This window comes from Delphinapterus leucas, chromosome 6, assembly GCF_059928025.1.
Source record: "Delphinapterus leucas isolate spDelLeu-1000000601 "Yukka" chromosome 6, BTC_Dleu_Yukka2, whole genome shotgun sequence".
NCBI lineage: Eukaryota > Metazoa > Chordata > Mammalia > Artiodactyla > Monodontidae > Delphinapterus > Delphinapterus leucas.
Genome location: NC_143134.1, coordinates 114,402,742 through 114,409,222, shown reverse-complemented (window position 1 = coordinate 114,409,222; position 6,481 = coordinate 114,402,742). Strand labels below are relative to the sequence as shown.

The window sequence follows — 6,481 nt, the reverse complement described above, 5'->3', positions numbered from 1 at the left end:
GTAAGGGAGCAGACTGCGTCAGTCTGGGCTCAGATCTAAGGTTTAGAAATTTTCTTTGAAGGTTTAGAGCAGATAGTAGCCTTGAGGGAAGAGGGAGGCAGTCCAATCCTTTTTTTGTGTCTTGGCGGAATTCAGCCAACAAGTTTTCATGTAAATAGCAACTAGCTATAAATGTTTTGAAATAGAGAAAAGCAAGGGAGAACTGTAGTAAATTGGTTATTGTGGTTGATGTTTTTAAGAGAATGAGCAGAAAAAAAGGAAAGAAAAAATGGATTGAAATTTTATAGTGACTTGAAAAAAAATCTTAAACCTCATTTTACATCACAGTCCTTAGGTAAAGTTTACAGTTTAAAAAATTATTCCGTTTACTTCTTGACAGATTTTGTTTATATTTTAAATTCCCTAATCCAGTTCACCATCTGCCAAAGCCTTATTTAGTACTGTTAATTATAGATAGTATTGGGGTCATGAGCCCTTTGATAAGGCATCCTCATTCCCTTTGGGGGAACTTAGATACTTTATGGTTTTGGGTATAAGACTAAGCCATTGCTAATTTCTTTTTAAGTGGATTGTTTTTAAAATGGGTAAATATTCTCTCTCTCTTTAATTTAATAGCAAGTAGTTAGTGTTGAATTTGTATACTTGTAATAAGCTCTTGTGTGAGAAACCCCAGTGCCCCACAACTTTATTTTTTGGACCTCAAAAGACATAGGCAGCTAAAGAAACAGCTACAAAATGAATCTTAGTGTTTAAGATTTGCTGTATTTGTTTGCTGTGTTTATAAAGTATAGAGCCTAAGAGTTTGCCAAAAGTTTGGTTTCTCATAGGCACTGCTCAGTTATAGCCAGAAGAGTTTCAGATTCTTTGAGGCAGTTGGTATATTTCTAGGAATGGCATTAATCTATGAAATGCTTTCTTAGGAAAGCTTCCCAGCCCCTTGCAGCATGCCTAACATCTGCCATAGGCAGCTTTGCAGTTTAATTCTAACTCTGAGGATGCTCAAGCTAGGGAAATGGGACCCTCTCTCACAGCAACATTCTTCTTTATAGTAATACTCCCTTATATGTTCTTCCCCAGCACTTTGTATGCCAGAATTACCTCATTGGTTTTTATTATAAATTGGTGGAAACTACAAAGTTTATAGAAATTATCAATTACATGCACAACCTGGTATTTTTTATCTTGAACAACTTTCTCCCAATAGGCACAGAAATTCTTTGTTAAACTAATCTGCTTATACTAGCTTTTCCAGAAGGGAGTAGTTTAAGAACTAAGATTTGCTCTGGATCCATTGGAATAGTTTAGGGGTAAGCAGAGATACCAGAGCAATAGTTAGATGAGTTTGGAGGGGATAGCTCTGGAGGATTTGGACTTTTTTCAACTAGTTTGAATCTGTTAGTGATATGTAGTCCACCAGTTTTTATTGTTTTTTTTTTAACATCTTTATTGGAGTATAAATGCTTTACAATGGTATTACACCAGTTCTGAAAGAGAAAAACTGTTTGAACAGGAAGTTCTCCCTTAGTTCTTAATTAAATATTGAAACTTCAATTTTTCTTAGCTGTTCAATGGCAGAAAATAACTTATGGTACTAAAATGAGAACTTTTATAATACAAAGAAGTGAATTTTTAAAATTTCACCTGAATCATCCATACAAAATTCTAATAAGGCAAAATGAATTATCCCAGCTGAAGGAGGTCTTTGGAAGCTTAAAAAGCAAAATCGAACTACTTACAAAAGAGATCAGTGAAAATGCTACTGTAAAAAAGCGTTGCCTGGTTTTAGATATTGGGCCCTTGTCCATTTAAATTAACCTTTGTCACAGCTGGGCATACAAATGTTTTGTTTTAGTTCACAGAGGGTTAACTCTATTCAAGCTTTCACTGTGGCAGGCCTGATCTGTGGAGTCTTACAATCTGGTCTTTCAGCCCTGCCAGTCGCTAGGCAGGAAGTCTTATTTCTTAAGCTATCTTTCAGAATGGGGGGTTGGGATTTGGAGAAAGGTGGGGGAAGGGCCTTGGAGCATCTGTAAGGATCAATAACAGAGAGCAAGCCGCAGAGAGGCCATTGTGCACACTTCAAGATAGATGTAGCCCTTTTGCACGGCCCCTGCCTGGCAAGACAGACACCTAAAACCAAAACAATGCCACTGAATGAATTCCGTGTGAAAATAAGATTGCTGTTTAAAAGAGAAAAAATACTTGAGTGCCCTTTTAATGTTGGGAATATTCTCATTCCTCAACTTGCTGGGATCAGGCAACCCCCACTAGAAATAACTCCAAATTGATTTTTAAACGCCTTTTGTCCTCATGCTAATACTGTATTGAATTGGAGAGGGTGATCATTTTGGTCTTAGTCACGTGCATCAAAGCTTTGAGTAGTCTTTCTTTTTCTTTTTCTTTACTTTTTTCTTCTCTTCCTTCTTTTTTTTCTTTTTTACTCTAACGTTTGTTTTACTCTATTGGTATTGGAGGCATTATTAAAGGAATAAAAAAACAAAATTTGGTTAGGATTTGAGTAACACGTGTGAAATCCCTCTCCCAACAGCTGGTATTGGTTCTTGAAACTTCAGCTGAGCTAAACAGATGCTCTTAGTGTTATTTTGAGATCGTTTAAACCAGATTTGTAGCCAAGAAATCTACAAAAATTATAGGTCTTATTTTAAAATGCACTGAAGTTGTGATATGCCACACCCTAATGCATAGTACATGGGTGTTAAACAGAAATACCTGAGCTTGGGAAAGTGAACAAATTCTGCCAATGAAGTTATGATTTTAAAAGCTACCAAGTTTTTTGTTCTTCTACTCCAGCCCAGATTTTCATTTTTTGAATTCCCCTTTTCCAGGCCCAACTGTAACATTCCTGTTTTACTGTATCCTTTTTCAGAGGACCAAGGCAGTAATTCAGTAGGTATTTTTATGATGCAGATTCTTTATGGCAATTGGAAAGAGTAATGGAGTCTTTGCTGCTTCTCTTCTGCTAAACCTCCAAAGTATTGGTGACAACTGATGGTAATAGCTGTGGAAAATGGAATCATAAACAACTTCTTCCAGTTTAAAAATCTTCCAGGAATAAATGCGTAAGCTAACTGGAGGTCTATAATGAAACTTGCAAATATACAAATGGAATAAGTGGGGAAAAAGACCTATATCTGAAATGAGCCCCAAGTTTAATTTATTTTGTGCTTCTTGAGTTGAGACCTGACACAGTCTCCTGGACAGTTTTGAGGCTTGAGAGAATACATCGACACTTCACAAGATCATCTGGATATTTTTAACACATCTCTAACCTATACACCTTTTCTGTATATACGATGTATATGTATAAAATGAAATGATGTATAAAAAGAAATTTAATCATCACAAACCTCCTTGATAGCATTGTTTTTGCCTTTCTGATGCATTATAATTCTTCATTACAGAAGGGATCAATTCTTTTAATGGATATTTTCCAGAGAGACAAATATTACTAGCAAAACTTGGAAGTTCAGTTATCATTTGCATTGTATTAAAATGGGGTATGAAACCTACCATGACCCTTTGAACAATGTGGTCTTTAATGTGCTTTAGGGGGAGGGCCTAGTGAAGGAAAAGCCATAAAAGTCTTCAGGGTTCAAGATGAGGTTGGGATTTTAGGCCATTGCTTTTGTCATTTTCACACACAAACATCACTGCAATCATGTTTGATTTAGCATCCTTAATACAATGAGGTGGGAGAACAAAAGGATATCAGAGGCACAAGTATGGAAGCCAAACATTCTCCCTTCCCCCCAGATTTTTTCAGATAATTTTTTTCTTGCTGTGTCCCTGCTACTGAGTTTTTTAAAAGCCAAGAAAATTAGTCCATTTGTTAAGAATTTTCTTTTTGCATGCCTCAGTGGTTTGCTTGGGCATTTGAAAAACAAGCTGTTTCTCAAATATTTTTTTGTCACATAAAGAAGTCATGTCTCAAAGACTTGGTTAAAAACACCATGATTAAGAAAAATGTACCCACTCATATTTCAAGGTTGAGGGTTTTGGGGGGTGGTCCCAATGCACAGCTGTTTTACATATTTTGAAAAGCCTGATAGATGTAAAGGTCATTGCTAACTCTAACAGGGTCTTGATGCTCACACTGTGATCCAAGAACCTTGCATTAATTAGGATGAGAAGCATGGAAGGTCAGGAGTCAACTGACTGTGGGCCTTGGTGGATTGTCGTTGGGGCCAATCAGAATTCATATAGGATTTTTAGCCGTTGAAACCAAACAAAAACAAAAACAAAAACGAAAGAACAAAAAACCTGCTGTTGCTTCCATGGCCTCTGAGCAGATCCTTTGGCCTGTATGGTAAGGACTTGTCCTGTGCTGCCCAGATGGCTCATAAAAACTTGACTGCATCCATTGCTTTTCTACAGAACCTCGGCAGCCTGCTCTGTCACTTGGCCAAGTCACTTGACCTCTGTGAGCCTCAGTTTCCTCATATGTACAACAGGGGATGATAATACCAATCTCCACAGGATTGTTATAGGAATTGAATAAGAGAACCTCTGTCTCAGTGCCCAACACATGCTTAACATGCTTTGACATTGAAATAAGTTTCAAATAGTAGCAAATTTAAGGAGATTAGGAAGGAGAAGATTCTTGGGTGAGGCTGTGGCTGGTGCTGTTTATATTCCAAGTAGAAAAGTCCCCAGGGAACGCCTCCATTCAGTGGGGAACAATCAGGGAAGGGCCCTTTGGAAATTGGAAAATGCGGTACGACCAGTGAGATGAGCTGCTGAGCCTTCTCCTACATCCAGTTGCTGTGCTAATATCCTATTCCTGGGCTAATGAAAATAATTAGTAATGAGTGGGTCCCTGCAAAATTTGTAGCTTTTTCCCCGAGAGTCTTTTTTACAGTTGTTTTGATGGGAAGGAAAAGGAGAAAGGATGGCCTCTAAGTGAGCACACAGATTAAGTCATTAGAAAAGGAAGGATAGTCACGTTAGTCTTATAACGTGAAAGAAGAAGATATTCTTTCATGCGTTTTGGGAGATAAATAGATGCCAAGATAATTACCGAGGCCATGCTTAGTAGCCCCTTCTCAGAAGCCTTACCGTGAGGTAGTGAAGTTGGGAATATTATTAGCACACTAATCATTGCCCTGCTTAACTTTGGTGTCTTCAGCCTCTCCGCCTTCTGGTTGAGAGGCTATATCAGTGGTTCATTTTCTTATCTCTGTATTTAAAATTATAATTTATGTAGCCAACATTCATTGAGCCCTGGGAACACAGGTGAATCAGACATAATTCCTTACCTGAACTGCAGCTCCTCCTTTTTAGCTACAAAGAGGGAAAAATAATTTTAATGTTGCTTAACAGATATTAACTTTATCATTTAGAGTTTTTAAATTTTTATTTCTATTTATTTACTTAATTTTTTTTGGCCATGCCACGTGGCATGTTGAATCTTAGTTCCCCGACCGGGGATTGAAGTCTCACCCCCTGCAGTGGAAGCATGGAGTGTTAACCACTGGACCACCAGGGAAGTTCCTCATTTAGAGTTTTTGATAAAGAAGATGCACAATGGAATACTACTCAGCCATAGAAAAGAACGAAATTTTACCATATGCAGCAACATGGATGGACTTGGAGGGCATTATGCCACGTGAAATAAGTCAGACAAAGAGAAATACTGTATGATATCACTTATGTGGAATCTAAAAAATAAACTAGTGAATATAAGAAGCAGACTCACAGATACAGAGAACAAATTAGTGGTTACCAGTGGTGGGGGGAAAGGGGGAAGGACACAATAGTGGTGGGGAGCGGGAGGTATAAACTGCTGGGTATAAGATAGGCTCAAGGATGTACTGTACAACATGGGGAACATAGCCAATATTTTGTAATAACTAAATGGAAAGCAACCTTTAAAATAATATAAAAAGTTTAAAATTTAAGGAAAAAACCCCCCAGTATTTGAGGGCAGTTGCTGGGAGAGGAAGAAGAACATTTAGCTTCCAAAGCATTATTCAAAACTGGCATTAGGATTTTGTTTGCACTTTGGGCCTTATATTTCTTTCATTTTTTTGACTACATTTGTTAGACATTTCTTGAAATGTTTTTGCTCTTATAAGTGTATGGTTGCAAAGTAGAATATTCAAATACTTTTCTATTTTTCTTAATACAGTAAAATTAGAGTCCTGGAATGCATTTGGCAAAAGTGTGGAGAGACTCTAAATCTCATGTCTGTTTCTGTGTTAGCATCCTGTTCACTGTCAGCAAAACGTTTTCCTTCCAAGAGGTTTTAGCATATGTGCCCTCAGTGTGATGACTGTAGCAACCCAGCTTTGCTTTTCAAAGGAGCTGATAAGTTATGGATAACTTACTAAATGTCAGGTATATTTAATTAAAGTTTATTAACTAACTTCTCTACAGCAAATGCATGTTTTGGACCTTTAAAAAAAAAGAAAGAAAGAAGTAAATACCATCCCAGTGGCCGTTTAATCCCAAAACACATGCA

General features: G+C 37.3%; 1 protein-coding gene across 4 annotated transcripts in view; it reads left to right on the top strand.

Moving 5' to 3' along the window:
* NR6A1 (nuclear receptor subfamily 6 group A member 1) overlaps positions 1-6,481 on the top strand; it is a 206,910-nt gene that overhangs the window by 139,536 nt on the left and 60,893 nt on the right. The gene's annotated exons all lie outside the window — the stretch shown is intronic.